At 42.3% G+C, this 21,289-nt stretch overlaps 1 protein-coding gene across 1 annotated transcript in view; it reads right to left on the bottom strand.

The window, feature by feature from the left end:
* Positions 1 to 21,289, bottom strand: part of SMS (spermine synthase) — a 676,859-nt gene that overhangs the window by 120,702 nt on the left and 534,868 nt on the right. The window lies entirely within an intron of this gene.

Here is a 21,289-nt window from a genome sequence, read left to right as displayed (position 1 = left end):
CTGAGTCATTGCCCTGCTCCTCATCAAAAGAGAAGAAAACCCGGGTTGGTTTTATGGGAGTAGCCTGTGACAGTGGAGACCCAAAGGAGGGAGGTTTTAAAGGACATAAATCGCTTAAAACAACCCTTGCAAAAAGTCCATCCACTCATTCTCTCTAGCTGCTGCGGGAAAGGCCATATATGCTTAGTCTTCTGTTTTTTCTTTTTAGGTGTGACGTCCACATGGATGAGGTGTGGAGGTTCAGAATTCTGTTGGACATCTATTAGACTGCCTGGGATCTCTTCCCTAACTAAAATTTGCAGGACACTATGCAGTCCTTGTGAAATAGATACATTTCATCGGGCATATCAGCCGTCTGCAAGGCCTCGGGAGCCATACCAGCCTGCAACAGGGTCTCAGTAGTGGGCAACTGAGCAGACGTCTGACATACAATGGGTTCTATACCCTCACAGGGTACATTAGAAGCAGAAATGGACTGGTAGCGGCCTCTTAAGCTTTTTCCACAGCAGAAGAGAGACATCCTAGGATGCGGAGTCAGCCATCTTAGACTGGACCAGGTGTTTAGGATGCCGGGTCTTGAGGAAGGTAGACTTAAGGGTTTTTAGAACAAACTGACAAATACAGCATGATCTGTGATTGTGTTCTGGGCCTTGGCACAGAGCAGGATTTGTGATCATCATCTGGGCCTAAACCAAAAAAAAAAACAAAAAAAAGACATTTGATCAGAAAGCTCTTGTACAGAATCTACCTACTGCAATCGCATGTGCCCCTCCTAGCAGACGGCTATAAATTTCAAACAATAAAATGTTAGGTAAAAAGGAAGGTTCCCCAACAGAGCACTTATCTGGATAAAATGAACGAAGCAAAGGTATGCATACGAGGTGTGGGTCATGTGTCAGACGTACAACCTTGGGAAGTTAAAGCCCTGGTACCCCGGCCAGATGTCAGTGGTGATAACCCATTTGTCAGGAATACTGACACTGATTTCAGTTAGGACATCATAAGGCTGTTGGATTTTCTCTCACACCAGGTGCTTGGATGCCTGTTCAAATACTGAGACTGCAGTACAGTAAGGGAATGTTACATTCTTGAGATGTCATCCTTATCAAGGCTCCACAAGCATAGGCTATAGGTAGTGTAAGCGGTTGTAAAGATAGCACAGCACTTGTCAAGGGAAAAAAAAATGGTAGAAGACTTCTCCAGTGTTCAGAGCAAATTACCTTAAATTACCTTTAGACAGAATATGTACTACCTCAGGCTTCTCCTGAAAACAGTCGACAGGCCTAGAACTAAGTCAACAAAGGTAAATTAAGATTTAAGGTATACTGTTCATCATAATATAAATTATATGAATACAATTAAGCAACCTGATAGGTGGACTGTTCCACAGACCCTTTTCAGCTGCAACCTATTATCAACACACAAACACACACACGGGTTCATATTATATGACCGAATGCTAGCAACAGCAAACGATTTTATCGAAACCAAATGCACGAAACCACAAGTAGTAACAGATTAGCAATTTTTTTCCCAGGGAAAAACTTTGCTGATCCAAAAAAGTGTACAGGCAACATAAAGTGGGTGGCTGTGCCCCCCACAACCCCCCCACCTTAAATATATCAACTCCGAGATCACACCACAGTGAAGAAAACAGCAAAGTCCAGAGAACTGCCCAGCAAATTTTTTCCCTGGGAAAAAATTTGCTGATCAGTTCCTTCAATATTCTGTGGTTTCATGCATTTGGGTTCGACAAATGAGCATTCACTATTTCTAATGTTCGATCATGTAATAGGAACACACAGACACAGACACACACACCAAAGAGGCAAGGAGATTGTTGTTCAGTAAGTATTACTTGTGAAATGTGGTCCAGGTCACTTTCTGATATGGAAGCAATCTGCCAAGTCATTCGGACAAACAAATGAACTCTCCTGGAATGTAGACAGTGGTTTAGGAAAAGCTTTGAGCTTAGGCTAGGCTTCTCTGCAGACTGGATAAATGGTACACCCTTCCTTACATACACTGGATATAATCAACATGTCCCTATGGATAGTCACACACTTTTTTGGGAGGGTATGCCTTCAAATGCTAAAGCCTCAACAGGACTGGTCTTATCTCCTGCACAATGAGTTGCAGGACTGCTTCTTGATATAACTACAAGTCCATGGTCCCCTTATTGGAGAGTTTACCTATTCTTGGGAAAATGTGCCAGAAATCATGATCCTAATAGTAATAATAATAATAATAATAACAATAATAATACTGATAAGGTACTTGCGTATTATCGCAACCACTTTACATACATATAATTTACACTGCGTTTATGCAGCAAACTGTGGAGGTTTTTTTTATCTCAGTTACTCGCATGAAAATGTCACCACAGAAAAAGCTCTTACTATTCTGTCACTGTTTATCGCAGTTTTTTTTTTTTTTTAAGTATATTTAAAGTAAACATTCAGCAGCATCTTTTACAGTCGACGCAGTACCGCTGCTACCACCTTTAAAATATGACGGGAGGCACTGTTACAGTTTCAGCAGTGTGGGGGAATATGCCATTCCAAATATTAATATCATCTGTTCGTGAGGGTTGTTTTATTAACAATTTTAGTAAATATGTCATTACAGATGGAACATAAACCACACAAGCCAATCAGCTGTGTATGTATAATGGGCGCATAGTCCATTTCACATGACGATAGTCATCAATCAAAGTCTTGCAAATTCCATTCTGTATTTCCTTAAAATATTCCACTGGTAACTACATGGTGATCTGTCCGTGAAAAGGTATTTAGCAGTGAATGAACAAACTGCAGAAGACCTATAAACCTGTTTTGAAATTCCTCCTAATGCCATGCAGTCCACAACTTTACTGTTTATGCAATTGCTGCAAAGTAAACAAAACCAGAAAATGTTCTTTTTGTAAACAAATCACTTACATTTCTTTCTTTTTATTCTACACTGAAAAACAAATGACAGCAAATGAAGTACAGATACAGACAACCAACTTGTTTTCAATACCTTGCACACCTACATATTACTTTTTTTTTTGTCATGAGAAGGGCTTGGAAAGGAGCTGCTTTTCCTGTTCAGAATGTGGTTGCAATAATACGCAAGTACCGATAATAACAATGATAATATCTATTTATTAATTAGGTAGGTCTACTAGGCAAATGGGGGCTTTGGGAATCGAACCCTGTACCACAGTAACTCCAACTTACAACCTTGGCCTCTGAAGCAACTGACAGACTTAAGCTTGGGGGGGTCCGTCCAGTTAACAGCTTCACTTGTAGTGCACGGGGATATGGAACCACCACAACAGGTCCTTTCTGCAAGTCCTGGAGATCAGAAATGGGAAACCCAACATATTGCTAATATAGTGAAAGCAGGATCACAGTGTCCACTTATCCATCATTTGAGGGCACATTGACTGAACTAGTCCAACACAGTAAATACTTAGAATCAAGTGGTGGTACTGTATCCTTCTGACTACCTTCTAATGGATATGGACAAACAGGGACTCAGGACTTGAAGCCAAAATCTGGCCTCACTGCCTCTATGTCTTAATAGAGGCCCATAGAACTTACTCCGGTGACCAGACTGCTAACCAGGATAGGTCTGCTGAACATGAAAGAGATCCTCCTGCTAACCTTGTGGGGTATGGACAGACCAAGGCCTATTCAGCCACACCAAGGGCTCCTGTGTGTTCTGTTAAAAAAAAATGTATATATGGATCCATATCAGATCCACGAAACCACAGTTCCCAGACGACCAAATCACCGAGACTACATCTGTGACTATGGTAAATATTAGTATTACGGAACGGAATGTATTCCCGTTTCCACAATACAACTAAAAAACAAAAAGTAACGTGTATAGCAGGGGGGCAAGCCCCCCTGCACCCCCCCCACTTAAATATACCAACTCTAAGATCGCACCACATTGCAGAAATGGAAGTCTGTAATGCTAGTCACTGCTGTGGTCAGACTGCAGATACCTCACAAGATGGCTTCTATGAAAGTCACTAATGTCCTCAATAAAAGGGTTCAAGCACAGCCATAAGTGTCAATGCACAGGAATATTAGATCCTGCCACTCGTGTAGCACCATTCATGGTGGCATATTCCACAACCATTAAGGAACCTAAGTCGGTGGCTTAGGCAATCTGAACTTTGCAGTAATCCTGGCCTTTGCCATCAGGTAGTCAAAGCAAATGTACTAGCAACCTAATCCAGTATGTCTCTCTGAAGTACATGTACATAACACTGCTACAAGTCCATGTCTTGTAATCCACAAACTTCACCCAAAGATGTCCGACTTCAAGGGTCGTTATATTAAGTAATGTTTTCCCACATTTCACCCATTGCTGCTAATTAAATATTATTTGCCTCTCTGTTTTGGTGAAATGATATGTTGCTGGCCAGGGCACGAAGATGTTTAATATATCCAGAGCCTACTGCCATCAGTCTTCGTGAGGATGCTGTGGAAAACCAGTAGTCCGATGGCCTGGAGGGTAGACAGTGTGGCTTATTTTAAGAACGGCTAATGATATTTTGATCCAGTTTAAAACTCTAATATCAACCACTACCTGAGTGGCTGAAAAATGTGATCAGTCTTCTCTGAAACAATGATGCATATTTCAAAGGCAGCATCAACCACCACTAGACCTCAAAATGCCATGCTACCCCAAGTACCCTTCTCAAAGATGCTTAAAGCTATAGTTACAAGTATGAATGACAACAAAGAATTGTGACGTGCCTCTAGCTGAAATCAAACTACCCCCCCCCCCCCCCCAACTTGACAAAAACAACCTTGGTTTCAAACAGCAAATATCTTCACACACTGAAAAATAACTGGATAATTCCAGATCAGAGATGGATCAGAAGGGCAGAATTTTGCACCCTTGGAAATAGTCAAGCAAAATTGGAAAGAAGTTGGAGTTCAAATCCTGTCCAGCCCACACACAAATCAAGGGTTTCTATATTTGATCAAATCAGTGACTAGATACCCTAAACAAGGTATGCCCCTAGAATAAAGCTGCATATTACAACATATACAAAACAAGCCAGTCCACAACTTGACCAAAAGGAACCACTGCCAGCCCTTTCTGCCCTTCTGAAGATGCACTATGAGACAGATATTGAACTATCTACTCAGCACATTGCTCCATTGCATACACGAAGACAGTAAGAAAAAATAAACATGGTATTTTAGCACTCAATGTTATTAAAATAAACAACTCCTCAACCACTGTAGCACACACAGGTAACCAAACAGACAACAGCTATCTGTATAATCCTCAAATCACAGATGCATGAGGCACAAGGTCATTGCCAAAGTCAAGAAATTGTAAAGTACCTTATTTGTTCTTTTAAAATATGAGCCGATAATCTGATGCTCAAGTTCACAGTTTCTCACCTCTAGCTTTTTAGCAATATCCTCACATTCATCTTTCAAAACCGTAAGCTAATTATAAGGTTACTCGACAGCTGCTGTGCATTCCAGACATCTGGACTTCAGGATACAAATCTCCGAACATTCACCCCTCTTGTGTGAATCATTCGGCTCTTACCTCCACAGCCTAGCAGCTGCTGAATTTTAGCTATAAAGAAGTGCTTGCTGCCTGCCTCTTGCACGTCTATAGTTCAGTTCTCAGGGCACGTGAGTGTGTGTGTGTGTGTGTGTGTGTGTGTGTGTGTGTGTGTGTGTGTGTGTGTGTGTGTGTGTGTGTGTGTGTGTGACGTTTAGTCAACTGCAGGCAGCTTGCTTATCACCTGATTGAAGCTGTGAGGGCTTACTGCAAAAGGAACTGAACAACAGGAGTCCAGTAAATACAGCACAGCTCAACAATAATGTATGCTATCACATACAAGCACTTCAATGTAGCACTACTGATAGTCAGAGGACATGTTTTGTTAAATACATTGTTTCCATTTGATAAAAGATATGCATAGTTTGTAGGGGGTGTGCATCATGAGGAGAATTAGTTCTTATTCAGAAAACCTAAAAAAATTTGCACAAAACGTTTTTTTTTTTTTGGGGGGGGGGGGGTGCATTAACATTTACCATATCCCCACAGACAATGACCCAGTAAAAATCTGGTTTCTACCAATGTTTCATTTATAGATTAGGGTAAAATAACCATGTATTCTACATTTACCTATACCTTTGTGTTTTGGGCAGTGGTTAAAAAGGGCCTAAGACACAGAGCTGTTTACCTGGTTAAAAAATGTGGTAAAAAAAAAAAAAAAAAAAAAAAAGATTAATACTCTTTACTGAATTCATTTTCTGTCTTAATGCAGAATAACAGCAATGATTTTAGAACACAAGGCAGATAGCACACCTCATAAACAACAGCTACTACTTTAAATAGATTTTGACAGTAGCTAAGGACCACTTCGGCATATGTACCCCATCCTCCTTCCTAGAGGACAGCCGAGGTATCTACTTACCCATGTCATTTGTTCACAATCCTTATAACACTTGTCTTATTTCTCCAACCAATTACTGGGTTCTGTTTGGTTCTTCTGACTGCATTGCTACTACAGGGACACATTTGCATCTTAACACCGCAGAAATAGAATGTGTTCTTCATACTGATATCTGCTGCAGCAGCCTTAGGTATATGGGTTATTTCATGTCAAGGATATAACGATTGTCCAGCTTTCAAAGCTTCAGGGCACCTTCCACATGCCCAAACTGTCAAGCAGCTCAAGATGAGCTGACTAAAAGACAAGTTTACATGCAAAACTTTACACAGCTTTGCTGCTGCCGAACAGTATGCTCCTCTTGAGGCTTTTGAAGATTGATGGTCAGCTTGCGCTGTCCTTTGTTGGCCAGATAAGTGCCCTTTGAGGGGAAACAAATCTTATATTTTCTTATATTTACTGATGTTTTATTGCCTTCCTCTTCAAGAAAGTTATTTTAAAGCTAACGTGTTGTGTTTTAATGGACTGTCTAGAGACCTGTAACGTACTTTAAAGAGAGGGCTCTTTTTTTCTGTCAATTTTAAAGTAGTGTAAACTAACCGATAACTGTGGAGAAATTTTTAATTTTCCTTTATGGCGCTGCCACAGTATTTGAAAGTGCTTTTTACTGTTCTTTCTCTGTCAAGATTGCTGCTTCTCATCCCCAGGAAAGAGGCACCATTTTTGGTTTGACCATGGAACAGGCTGTCAAGTGTCATGGTCGGGTCCTTCTTCAGACACAAAGAAAAAGTTAAGCAAACCGCTTTGCCACCACAGCAGGCTAGCAATTTGCCTCAGCTGCAGGTGAGTGACCCTGCTGTGGCCATTTCTTGTACCTCAGACCACTCATATTCTACCATGAATCCCTCTAGTGTAGCACCTACAGCTGCTATAGACCTAGGGTTAGCCACGTCCTCTGCAGCTGTTGGGAGTACCCTCAGTGGGCAAAATAGTGCTACTCGTTGGTCCTTGGACAAGAAACATGAAAGGTTTCCCTGTTTTTGGTCAGAATTCTGTGCCCATTCCTAGGGAAAGTGACTGCCATTAGTAATATGGTTGGCCTAGTTTTTCCTGTCAAAAAGAACCAGCAAACCAAACATGCATCTACTCCTTCTCAAACTTCTTTGGATAGCAGGAGTTTACTGGGACTGGGCTCAGGATTTAATTCAAACTATTGATCCTTCTTGAAGGGTAGTTTCTGGTAAGAGAGATGCATTTTTTTCCTGAAGAGACAAGATTCTGAACCTGAACACGAAGATGCAGGGACAAATTCGGTGTTTCGTCTTCAGATTTCTGATTCAGACTCGAGGGAAAGTTCAGTTTCTGATTCTTCCTTTAGTTGATTCTCTTTCTGAGGCTATTGCTAGGATGCCTCAGTGTTTTCAGTGGTTTTTAGTCCCTCAGAAAATACTACAAGATGTTACAGAAGAGCTTTCCAGAACCTACACCCACTTTCTCCTGCCCTGTCTGTTTTAGATGTGTGTTATTGCCTGCAATTTTCCTGACAGACAGCCAGCAGTTCTTAAAAAAACAGGCTGTACAAAGTTCCTCAATCTTGTGATTTTTTAGACACTATTCCCAAACTTGACCCAGCAGCTGTAACATTGAGTCCACTACTGCTAAGCACTTTGTCAAGTCCCACCCTGTTCTTTCTAATAAGCATGGGAATGTATTGATAGGGATGTGGAAAGAGTATACTTCTGCAACTTCAATTTTCAAATTGTCAGTCTCACATGCTGTGAAAGTATGAGGGGTGTTTTATCTACAGTTTCTTCTTGTGAAGAAAAAACTGCTTTCAATATAATTTAGTTTCTTCCATTGTATAGGTCACTACACATCATTTACAGTGTGCATATGATTCTGTTGAGATTACTTCCAGGGATATGGCCACTGGTACTATTTTAAGGTGGTTTGTTTGGCTGCATTCTCAGAACCTCCCAAATGATGATTCCTTAGATAGGGATTTAGTGTTTTGATCACCTCTGCAGCAGAAGGGCCAAAAGTGTAATGAAAGAGCCAAGTTGATAGAGGGAAATCTCAAGATTTTTCAGCCCTTTTCCAAACTGTGCAAGGGACTCTATTCCAATCACAACAGAATTCAGGTAAACAGATGCTGAAAAATTGGCAAGGAGGTTCCAAAAAGGAGTCTCAACATCCCAAAACAAAGGACACTCCAACAAGTCTGAGTGACTATTCAGGAGGCATTGTGACACCCTCACACCCTGGCCCTATTCTCCTCCAGAAAGTCTGAATCTCCATTTTTCTCTTTGGCAACAGACTGTTTCAGATAAATGTGTTCTGAAAATCACTGAACAGAGTTATAGATGGCAGTGAGAGGAAAGTCCTCCTTTCCAGGGGGTTATTCCTCATCCTGCAGATCAGACTCCCTTGTTTCCTCCTGTTCATCATTTTACAATCTGTTACTACTTCCTCTTTCAAGTTTCCTGGTAACACTAGACTTAAAAGATGCTTATCAGCACATCCCTACTCATCCAGACTTCAGGCATTTCTTAAGTTTTTTGGGCGTCTGGATCACATTATCAATTGTCTGTCTTACCCTTTGGGCTAGCCACTGCACCAAGAGTGTTCACAAAATGTCTGGCTCCAATTATAGATGATTATATGCTACAAGGTATCCATATTTTTCCACATTTAGACAACTTATCTTTGCAGTCTTTTTCAAAATGTCAGGAGTTTCTCTCTTGGTTGAGAGCTCTCTTGCACAAGCTGGGATTCCAAGAGAACATTCAAAAGTCTTTGACTCCCTCACACAGGATTGTGTTCCTGGGATTTCAACTAGGCACTTCAAAGAGCTTTTCTCCCACAGGAAAAAAAAAAAAAGAAAAAAAAAGAGAGAGATCTTTATCTATTTCCATGACTTTCTACTCAAACTCTGGTCACTGTGAGGGAACAGCTCAGACTTTTGGGCTTCATAGCACTTATGATTCTCATGCTACCTCTGGCAAGACTCCACATGAGAAAGATATAGTGGTATCTGAAATCTCTCTGGTTCCACCATCAACACCTTTTATCTTTTAAGATGCTAGTACTGACGTTTGTCAGAAGAGACATGTTTTGGTGGAGACAACAGATATCCTTAAATCCAGGTCACCCCTTCTCTAGACCTGCTCCAAAGCAGTCAGTCACCATAGACGCTTTGAAGTTTGCTCGGGGAGCAGTTTTGGGAGGGATAAAAACGCAGAGGGTGTGGGACACCAAGGGCAGATGCAAGCACATAAATATCAAGGAGATGCTTGCCAATAATCAAGGCACTAATCTGAACCATTTTGGTCCCTGGAACCTATTCAGTGGTTACAGACATGTTACATCAACAAGCAAGGGGAAACCAGGTAATATCACCTTTGCAGACTAGCCATGTTAGCTTGGGGTATAGCTTCACTGCATCATCTCACTCTACAGGCATCCTACATTCCACTATAAAACTGTGTAGCATACAAGCTGAGCAGGACCAAGGCAGACCCTCCCAAATGGGAACTACATTAGGGGGGTCTTCCAAGATTTGATTAATCTGTGGGGAGTTCAAGTGTAGACAACTTTGCCTCCTCTCTGAACAGTCAAATGGCAAAATTCTGTTCTAAGGCATCATGCAATCTCTGGAAGACAGATGCCTTTTCTTTAGACAGGAATGTTCCTGTACATCTTTCTACCCTTTCCATTAATATCCAGGGTACTTGTGAAGATTCAGAAGGAATCCCCCAAGATCACTGTAGTGACCTCCTTTTGCCCCAGGCAAATGTGGTTCACCCTTCTTTTGGAATTGGCTAGGGGCAATTACCATAAGCTTCCTCACAGAATGGATTTACTCGCAACAAAGTACAGTTGCGTAACATCTTACTATAACAGTAGATATTATTTCACATTACTGTTGCAGTATTCATCTCTGGGATCTCCTGCCAAGGATAGCCCAACATCTGGGCAGTATACCAAAGCCTTTATTACCTAGGGAGAATTGTATGTCACGCATATGCTCCCCTTGCAAGTGTAGGTCATAAAGATGACATACGTACACCCCCAACTCAGAACATCTTTGCTGGCAGTCTGAATGCTGTTATCGTACATCTGTCCAAACAGCCTTCACTTTGCTGTTTATATACCAAGCATTTGTCTTTCAGATGAGTACCCCATTAGTGTTCTTTTTCTTACATTGTTTAGTGGGTTAGATATCATCCAGGAAAGGGAAATGTCATTGTGGGAAGCAGATTCCCCATAAAGACTGCCATGATAGGCATCTGTTTTCCTTAGGTGCGTCTCACGACCACACTCAGTGTTACATGTCAAGCTTTTAAAGACTTCATGTAGCCACCTTTCTCACTTTCCATTTACCTTGAGAACCAACATCTCAAGCTTTTGGGCCAATCTAGGCCCGAGTCTGTTGCTCACAAGCCTCCAGTGGATGTCTCTCAAGGTGAGTGAGAACCCAGAGGATAGTCTGGCACTGCCATCAGTTTCTTCCACTGTGACCTCATGCAACATAACTAGTACCCATTCAGGGCTAGCTATTCCCTGGCTTTACAGTATTTGTGTGAGTTACTATCCTATGACCTTTCTTATTCCTCTATCAAGGCCCATTTATCAGCCATTGTCTGCCCATGGATCCTCCTCTCTCAAGGCAGTCCCATGACAAAATGTTCTTGAAAGGGGTTTTACATACCCCCATACATACAAGGCATACTTCCATATACATACAAGGCCATGTCCAACCCAGAATTGATGGACATGCTCCACCTAAAAGAAACAAATCCCGGAGAGCCACATGCTCTAGAGATATAAACCTCACCACAACGATAAATAGGACATGCTGGGGGGATAGATTCCTGTCCCAGGAGACTCCCCATGCGCTGGGGGGATAGATTCCTGTCCCAGGAGACTCCCCATGCTTTGGAACAGGATTCCAATATACATCAGGAAGAGCCCCTCACTGACATTCTTCAAGAGAAACCTTGACGGGTGGATGGGAAACAGAAAATTTTCCCCGGGGATCACTGCAGCGGCTCTGCTGGACAGAGGCACAGGGAACTAATCTAAGGGGGTGGTGAAAGCCAACACATTCTGGCTAGGCTTATAATTGCCATGGACAGATAGCCTAGTACTTACCTATGAACTTATAAGAGGCCTCCAAGTAAACCGGTGGACCCTCCCTAGGATTTTAATTTTGTGTTGGAGAAGCTAACACTTGATCCATTTGAAATAGCTAATCTGGCTAACTTGAAGCTCTTAACATGGAAAACAGTTTTACTGATTGCTCTGGCTTCTGCAAGAGGGGTAACCCATTTGCAAGCTCTTATGGTGAGTCAGTCCTACCTCATTCCATAGGAACAGGGTTTCTATTTTCCATAGAGACAGGGTTTCCTTTTACAACGAATCCTTCTTTTATAAGTAAAGTGGTATTTAAGTTTACTTTAAGTCATACTATCCGTCTCCCCATTTTCTTTCCAAAACCTAAAAATGAAGGAGAAAGGATACTCCATACCCTGGACGTCCACAGACAACTCTGGTACTATCCTGACAGAACTAAATCTTTCAGATCTTCCTGTCAACTGTTCATTTCTTGTAAAGGTAAGAAGGTACAACCTGTGTCAAAACAGACTATTCCAAATGGTTGTCTAAGGCTATTACCTTTTGTTATATCCACCATGACAAATTTACTCCAGGTAGGGTCAAGGACCACTCTACCATGGCCTTGGCTTCATCTATGGTGTTTTGGAAAGGGTTGGATTCTAGAAGTATCCTAGAAGCTGCTACTTGGTTCTTTGTACTTACGTTTACAAAGCACTATAAACTTGATTCCTTCTCTGGATCATGTTTTACTAGGAACATTCGCCAGGGGCCCCTGGACCCTTCTCCTTCCTCCTCCCAAATATAGTTAGTTATGGTAACCTACCCATATAGGTAAGGTTACTGCAGCAGTGATCAATATAAAGAACATAGTATAGTTGTGCAAGCTGAACTTACCATAACAGTAGATGTCTGAATGGTCACCGCTTCCTCCCCCATCCCCCTTGTTTTCTGGCGAGTTTTTTTTTTTTTTTTTTTTTTTTTTTTATGCCAGGGTGTGGACATTTATTTTTCTTATTCCTAGTACTGCCCTTTCAGGGCTCAGCTTCACTCTCTCTGCTGACAGTAAAGCTCTATATAGCGTCACACCCAAACTTGTCTAAGTCAGCTCATCTCAAGCTGCTTGACAGTTTGTGTGTGGGAAGTGCCCTTAAACTTTGGAAGCTGGCTGGTTGTTATACCTTTGGCATGATATAATCCATAAAGCTAAAACTACTGCAGCAGTGATCATTTGAACATCTGCAGTTATGGCAAGTTCAAGTTAAACAACTGTACTTGCTTACTCCAATACTTGAAATAGCTAAAACTCTATTTACACTGCGTTCTGCAGTCCCACCCCACACCACTACCTAAAGCACCTTTGTGCTGGCTGCAAAATGTGTTCCTAGGTCAGTGGAGGAAAACACGAGATAATGGACAATGATATGGTTATTAGAAAAGCCATACATGTTTAAAACGTGCTGCTCTCAATTGTCACTGTGGAAATGGAACTCTGAAAACATATCGATTTCCCAAAGGACTGTGATGCTTTTGCTGCACGACACTCTTCTTAATTATATAACACATGCATTCACTGGATCCTTAGTGAAGGGTTTTGGTCCACTGCATGGGCAAGTTGAACACTTATCATAACTCTGCAGCAAACCCAGACACCTAAATCTGCCCATTAACAATATGACCCAAATGTTGAACTGCATCCATTAGTGATGCTCACTATAACGATACATATCTGACCATATCCCAGACTTGAAACTGTTATGCTGTGGGTAAAGTCATCTGGAATGAAAGGATAAGAACATCTTGCAGAAAAAAATGGCGTAGCCCTTACAGCCAACAAAACAATATCAAAATGTGTGCTCAGTAGCACCCCAAAAATAACAGGATGATCTCAATAAGAGTCGTCAAGGCAAGCCATTTGAGATTACATTGATACAAACGTATCCCTTGACTACAGATGCCAAAGAGCAGGAAGCTGACCGCTTTATGAGGATGTGCAACACCTTTTAGATGCAACACCAAAAAAGACAATCTTTCTAGTCACTTATATGAGGAATGCAGTAAGTTGTCAGTCAAAGATTAGATGGAATAATGGGCCTTGGTGAACAAAATTAATTCTATCCAAATAATTCACTGCCATAACAAATAATGAACAGCCAAAGAGAGGGCTTTATACATCCATATCACTACATCATTAATACCAGAGTTAGGCTGACACTATACTTTGCCGCCAGATATGGAAGACATGTATGCACACAACAGAACTACCACCTATCAGCCCTACATAGCAAAGTTCAATATTTAAGAGAAAAGGGAAAGACTCCAGGTCAACTACAAACAAGCTCAACAATATTCAATATGAATACACAGTGGAGGTGAACATATTTAAGGTAGCAGACCTGGTAGATACAGTGCCGGAAGATCTAGGGCCTTTAAAGTTTGTGATGTAGCCCAGGAGGTGGCAAAAAAAAAAACATTCCAAATAGAAAGAAGAAAATGGATGCCTGTGGGGAATTTAGAAGTAGCTGTGGAAATGAATATAAAGGCAATTGGGGGGGGGGAGGGTATTGAACTGAATGCGGAGATCCAGAGAACACCAAGATGATGTAAGAAAGGATATTATATAAGCAATGCAAATAAGTTAATTACAGAATACAGTGGAAAGGCAAGAAACATCTGAGAAGATTAGAAATGTTAAAGGACATTTCCCTGTAAAATGAACATGACAAAAGAAGATAAGAAGGAATTAGCAAAAGATATTAAAATAGGTGCCAGGAATACACAGAACTATACAAGCAAACACAGTTGTGTACACTTACCACAAATGTAGATGTTCAAGTGTTTTCACTGTTGCAGTCCTAACTTGTGGGATTTCCTGCCGTGAAACCCTTGGGCGGCCTGACTACCAGACAAAAAATTGCCCCTCCTCTAAGAGCTGGCAAACACCCAGAGAGACATCAGTATACTCGGGTATATAATGAGCCATTCAACATCACAATTTAATTTTTTTTCTTGCCCCTCTGAGGGTAGGAACCCACAAAGATGGGTCCTAAAGTCAAGGCTTATGCCAGACAACCAAAGCAAAAGAAGGGGCAAAAAGGAGGGTCTCCCTTGGTCTGACAGGAAATTAGTACCAGTCTACCCTGTAGGCTAAGGGGGAAGGAAAGAACACTGCAACAGTGAATACACTTGAACATCTACATTTATGGCACGCGTACACCAACTGTACTATGTTCTTCGTGTTTCACTTCTGCAGTCCCAACTTGTGGTATGATTCCCAAAGCTGAAAAGGAGGGTGGAGGTAGATAAGGGAGAGGACAGGATGCCCTGCAGAACTGGCAATGGAGAATCCTGCTCTGGAACTGGAAAAAGCTGATAAATGGTAGTGTTTGGTGAAGGTATGCACAGATCACCAGGTAGCAGCTTCCAGAATGTCCTTGGTAGGGACTCCTTTTAGAAAGATGGCAGAATTAGCAGTAGCCCTAGTAGAGTGAGTCCTGACAGCCTCAGGTGGCTTCTTACCATGATGGCTGTAACAAAATGAGATAAACTGAGAGATCCACTTGGAGATGGTCTGTTTGGAAACCAGTTTTCCTTCAGAACTGGTGGCAAAGACCACAAAGAGTTGGTCTGATTTTCTCAAAGTCTTAGTTCTGTCAAGATAGTAATCGAGCTGCCTATGTATATCCAAGGAATGAAGAATTCTTTCCCCCTGGTTCTGTGAACTGGGAGAGAAGGTAGGCAAGGTGCATGGCTTGATTCAATGTGTTTGTCACCACCTTGAGAATAAAGGAAGAGTTAGTCCTGAGGAAGACTCTGTCTGGATAGAAGACGAGGAAAGATTCCACTGCAATGAAAGCCTGCAGCACAGAGAGAGTGACTCTTCCAGTAGAAGTGATAGCCACCCTTTTTTTCCAAATTAGAAACTTTCCGGTAGCAAAAGCTGCTGGTTTGAAAGGAGGCAGGGTCAGTTTTTAGAGAAAAAATTACGGTCCCATGGAGGGGTAGGTTGTCTCCTGGGAGGGCTGAAATGAATCCCTCACCTAAGAAATTGTCTGAGAAGGGGAGTGAGAAAAGACAAGAGGAAGAATATGGATACAAGCCGAAATGGCACAGGTATGAGTTTTAATAGAGAAATAAGAAAGGCCCTTGTCAAACAGATTAGACAGGTAGTCTAGGATGATAGAGATATTGGCTAAGAGAGGATTGTGGCCTTGATGTTGACATTGAATGGAAAACCTTCTCCACATAGATGAGTAAGATTTCCTAGTACTGGGCCTTCTGTGTTCTTTAAGGATGTCTTGAATCCACTTGCTTCAGGAGAGATCCAGGATGCTGTGGAATTATCCAGGCAGAGAGTTTGAGAGTCTGTAGGTTGGGATGCACAATCCTTCCCATGTCCTGAATCAGAAGGCTCACTCACTGAGGTGACTGCCATGGTTTCTTGTTGGCTAGGTTGAGTATCAGAGGGTACCAGTGTTGACTGGGCCAGTCTGGGGCCATCAGTATTGCCCTTGGCCCCTCTTCCCTTATTTTTAGAAGCACTTGAGGAAGTAGAGGTGGGGGGGGGGACCTGGAGCATCTGAAAAGTATTGTGCCAAAAGGTGCAACCCCACAGAGAGTGAGTGGTCTCTTAAACCTGCATTGCAAGGTGACAGCAAGGGTAGGACTGAGTACCCCCCTGCTTATGTACAACATGACTGTGGTGTTGTCTGTTTTTACTAATAGGACCCCTGGTTTCCATTTTTTTTCTGAATGCTACCAGGATTTTTTGAATTGCCATAAGCTCCAAGTTTATGCACTTGTCTCTGAACTGATTTTCCCAATTTCCCTGAGTCTGGAAGTGTTTGAAATGGGCCCCCCCCCCCCCAAGCTGTCTCTGAGGCATCCATGGGGATGGTTTGCTCTTGGGGTGAGAACCTGAAGGGAAGGCCCTGGCTCTGAGCAAAAGCTTATGCCCACCATGCAAATTCCTCCTTGAAACAAGGGATCAGCTGTATCTTGTTAAAGGTTATGCATCCTGACACCACATATTTTTGAGGTACCACTGGAGCTTCCTCATGTGTAACCTGGCCAGAGGGGCCATGAGGACTGCAGGATGCCATGTAGCCCAATGCTCTGAGGAACTCCCTGGTCGTCTCTGCATGATCTTTTAAGTACTGAGTCAAGAAAGAGACCTTGTCTGGAGGTAGGAAGACCTTTTGAAGGGATGAGTCCAGAAGATCCCCCAGGAAAACAATCCTGGCAGAGGGCTCCATGTTTGACTTGTGTTGATTTATGGTGAAAACAGAAAGGTCAAGAGATTCTGGGTGAACACAGATCTGAGTGGAGTTTTGAAAGACTTGTGGCCTGTATTAGACAACCGTCCAGGTAGGGGTAGATTTGGACCCCTCTGGTCCTGCAAAAGGCGATTATAGGGGCTACGCACTTCGTGAAGACCCTGGGAGTGGGAGACAAGCCAAAGGGCAGAACAGAAAATTTACAGTGACTGGTACCTGCTCTGAAGTGTGTAATTCTTGTATGGGGATGTGCAAATAGCTGTCTTTTAGATCTAAGGTGACCATGAAATCCTGTGGGGCTACCATGGGTAATAGTTTTTGAACAGTTAACATTTTAAATTTTGAAACCAACAAGAACTGAGAGCAGACAGGTCTAGAATGGGACGCCAACAGCCTTCCTTTCTGGGAATCAGGAATAGCCTAGAGTGGAAACCCTTTCATTTTTGGTGTTCTGGAACTGGTTCCACTGAGCCCTGGGAGCACAAATTCTGAATTTGGCAAAGGACATCTGTCCTTTAGTTTGGGGGAATGTCTGGATAGCCTAAGCACTTTAGTGGTTGTTTGAAAGTGAGCCTGTAACCATTTGAAATAATGCTTAGAACCCACCTGTCTGAAGTGATGAGAGACCAATTTTCCTTGGAAAGGGATAGTCTTCTTCCGAGTCTTGTGAGGAGAGGGGAGGGAATGGGGAACAGACAGACTGGGACTGATGGGTCATTACTGCTCTCTGCCAGGGACCTGTGGGCTACAACTCCCTTGCCTAGAAGTGTCTGAAGTCCAGTCCATGGGTCTTTGTTGTTATTGTTGCCTTTGTGTCATTCCCCTGCATGTCTTTCTCTACCTGGTTTTAGATTGTGAAGGAAAGGACCAGTGTTTTTGAGGGACAGTTCCTACAGAATCTAGAAGGCTGAACCTGAAGGAAGTCAACAGTTTGTATGGATTTAGCTTTGTCTTCCATCTTTTTAAGTACAGCCTCAGCTTTGGGCCCAAAGAGGAAATCCTTATCTAGGGGGCACATCCAAAAGATTTGACTTGATATACTCAGGGATTTTCTTAGCCATGCATCTTCTAATAACAGAATCAGTAGATGCAGCCCCCCTGGAAGCTTCCATAGCATCACAGCCACAGTGTAAGGACTGTCTAGCAACTTGAGAGCTAGAGTGACAAGGTCCAGTAATTCTTTGGAAAGATTCTTGCCCTCAATGGTTTTAATTTTTTGCTTCAACTGATCCAGAATGGTCTGCTGGTATTTTATCATGTGGAACTGACAATTAAGGGCCTTCATAGCTAAGGTGGCAGAGGTGTAAACTTTTTTACCAAATCTATCAACAGCTCTACTCTCTATCAACCGGCAGGGTTTTTTTTTTGAAGGAACTAGTTCCACCTCCTTTGGGTCCTAGGGTCATAACCTCTGGGTCAGTACAGGGGTTCTTAAAAGAGATGTCTATGCGAGTCCATTACCCTACAAAACCTGTCTGGTTTTCAAGGGGCTGGAGGAAAGGAATCTGGATTTAAAGAGGAATCCAAGAAAACATCCTCTACAACCTCTAAAACTGGAGGGATGGCAGGAGGCTTGTGTTCTGGCAAGTCAAGAAAACATCTAATATTCTTTCTGGACTGCAGGTAATCTTGGGCTTCCCAATGGAAATGCTCCCTCATGGCATGGAGAGTTTCCCCAAAGAAAATGTCCTCGGGTGTGGGTGGGCAGGTGGGAGCAGAAGTCAGGTTTTCCTCAGAATATGAAATCAGGGAGGGTCCTTCTTCAAAAACAGACTCCTCCTGGTCAGAATCTTCAGCCAATTCAAAAGGATTAGAAAGGACTGCTGGAGCAAGGTCCTTTTTCCCCCCTGGAGAAGACTCAATAGGGGTTGCCTGGATCTGACCAGGGAAATAAAATTTTTGGCTAGCCTAACCAAATCCTGCTGATAATCCTGTGTGTGGGAACCGATAGACCTAGACCTAGGCCAGAAGAAGTTTCCTTCTTTGGGGTAGCCCTCTGTTTGGGCCTAGGAATGCCCACAATTCTGACGCCAATCTCTTGAAAGGACTGTGCATCTGGCATTGGTTGACACTACAAAGAAGGGTCACCAGTCGAAGCGTGTTTATCAGAAGCAGAGGCCTGCAGCACATCTCCGGATCCGACCAACAAAGTCTTAAGGCTTGTGTAGAAGTTGAGGGACCCAAAGGCATATCAGACTCCAGATGGGTCTCGATAGAGGCCTGTGCCACCACCTGAGTCAAGGAAGGGGGCTGTGAAACTGCCTCGCCTTCTTTAGCAATCACGGGCCTTGGACAACTAACTGACAGATTGTCATCTGAAGCCCTATGCCTGGGTTGTTTTTCTTTATCCCTTTTGCGCTTAAGGAGCTGAACCTTAGATCAACTGGCAGATGCCATCGGACACTGAGAACCTGATGTAACACTAAGGTGCCAAGCTGAGATCTCAGCCCTATGCCCAATAGTCCTAGAGTTGAAACGAGCACAGAAATGGCAATTAGCAATGTTGTGATCTGGGCCTAAACAGGTGACACTCAGTGTAGAATCTGTTTACCACAACAGAGACAATTATTGACCTTCTCTGACACGAGTCAAAAAATATAAAAAGGTTTCTCCACCGGGGTAATTGGCTTTCAGGGAACTTCTGTCAGGTGCAGACCAACAAATGCACTGAAACACCGCTTCGGGCGCTAACTGCAAGAAAAAACTGAAATCATGATGTTGGCTGGCTATCTACATACCAGAGTGTACTGATGTCGGTCAGGGCACCCAATAGCTTTTGGAGAAGGGGGATTTTTTTTCTCTGGTAGCCGGGCTAGCCAAGGGCCTTCACAGCAGGAAATACCACAAGTCAGGGCTGAACAGTGAAACTTGAACAATATCCCTAACATCACTGACATACAAGACTAGAAGTAGAGATTATGGACAGTGAAGTCAAATGGATCTTAGAAAACCCTGTCAATAAAGTTGTACGAAACATTTGTATTCTGGATGGACAGCTGAAAATCCTGTAACACGATGCTGTCACGGTGCATCACATAATTTAACAGCAAATCTGGAACACACAACAGAGCTCATTGGACTGGGAAAGGTTAATTTACATTCCAGTTGCAAAAGGGCAATGCTGATACATACTCACTTTATCAAACAATCTTACTTGTTTCATATACTAGTAAAGTACTGCTAAAAATACTACAAACTATACTCTAGCAATATGTAAATCAAGAAATGACAGACATACCAGCTGGTATTAAAGATAGAGGCATCGGAGATCAAACGAACAATATTGGCTGGATAAATAAACTTTTTCAGGAAAAAATACTTCTGCTTTATTGACTAATGTATAACCTTTGACTGTGGGCACCATAAGAAACCGCTGCGACTTCTTAGAGTAACTGGGATACTGTACCACCTTATTTGCCTCCTAAGGATTCTGTATACAGATGAAGTAGCACCAAATGTGGAATAACTCACTAGGTCAAGGTTAGGAAAGGAGTGGAAAAATGCTGTTGTCACCCAACTTTTTTTAGTTCACATGACAAATATATCAAGCATAATGTAACGCAAAAAGACTCAAATGTTGGAATCAAAAGTACCTGGAGAAATATTTAAAAAAATGTTATGCAGATAATACCAGTCCGATGACAAAGTGAAGATCTTGTTAGCATCCTGGCAAGTATACCCCAGCAAAAACAAAAATACCAGATTATATCATCTAGTCTTATCAGTTCTTTCAAACAGATGGGGAAGAAAGGGAGAAAGTGACATTTTATCTTCCTGAGCTCGAGGATTTCTTCAGATGGTGACTGCAGCCATGAAATTAAAAAACTGAAACATGCTTCATGGGAAGAAAGCTATAACAATCCTGGTTAAGATATAAAAGAGCTAAAAAGAAACACACCGTCACCAAAGGTCTGTATAATCAAAACTATGGTCTTCTGGGTGATAAAGCATGGATGTACGAGTTGGACTATAAGGATATGAGCTGGAAAATCAAAGTTTTGAAATGTGGTGTTAGAGAAAGCTTTTAAGAATCCCACAGACTCGAAGAAAATTAATTTGTCAAAATTTAAGGAAGAAAAAACCCAGTCAGCTCACTGGAAAGTCAGTGCATAAAATCAGGACTCAACATTCTGGACACAATGAAAAGACAGGATGGTAAAGACTGAAGGAAAAAGAAGGGTTGGGGCAGAGGCAAAGAAGAACAGGCAACATTACTAAAGTTGCACAGCTTTTAATGAGTCTCACTGTTTAACTTGTGTTACATGGGCAGCTGAGTAAACACTCATTAACAGGGGAGGGTCTCTCTCGGTTCTTAGACAGTTGTCTTAAAATATCTCCTTCTGTGGTCCTCCTTTAGCAGCAGAACACCTAGGGTCAATTCCTGCCATCAACACCCTGCTAACAACTACAGAGTTTTACACTGCATCGGACAAGCTGACTCTTCATCTCAACACCCACACATCACTCCACA

This window comes from Protopterus annectens, chromosome 5.part0, assembly GCF_019279795.1.
Source record: "Protopterus annectens isolate FY-2018-M chromosome 5.part0, PAN1.0, whole genome shotgun sequence".
NCBI lineage: Eukaryota > Metazoa > Chordata > Ceratodontiformes > Protopteridae > Protopterus > Protopterus annectens.
Note: the sequence above shows the minus strand (reverse complement) of the source record. Positions and strands in the feature narration are given on the sequence as shown.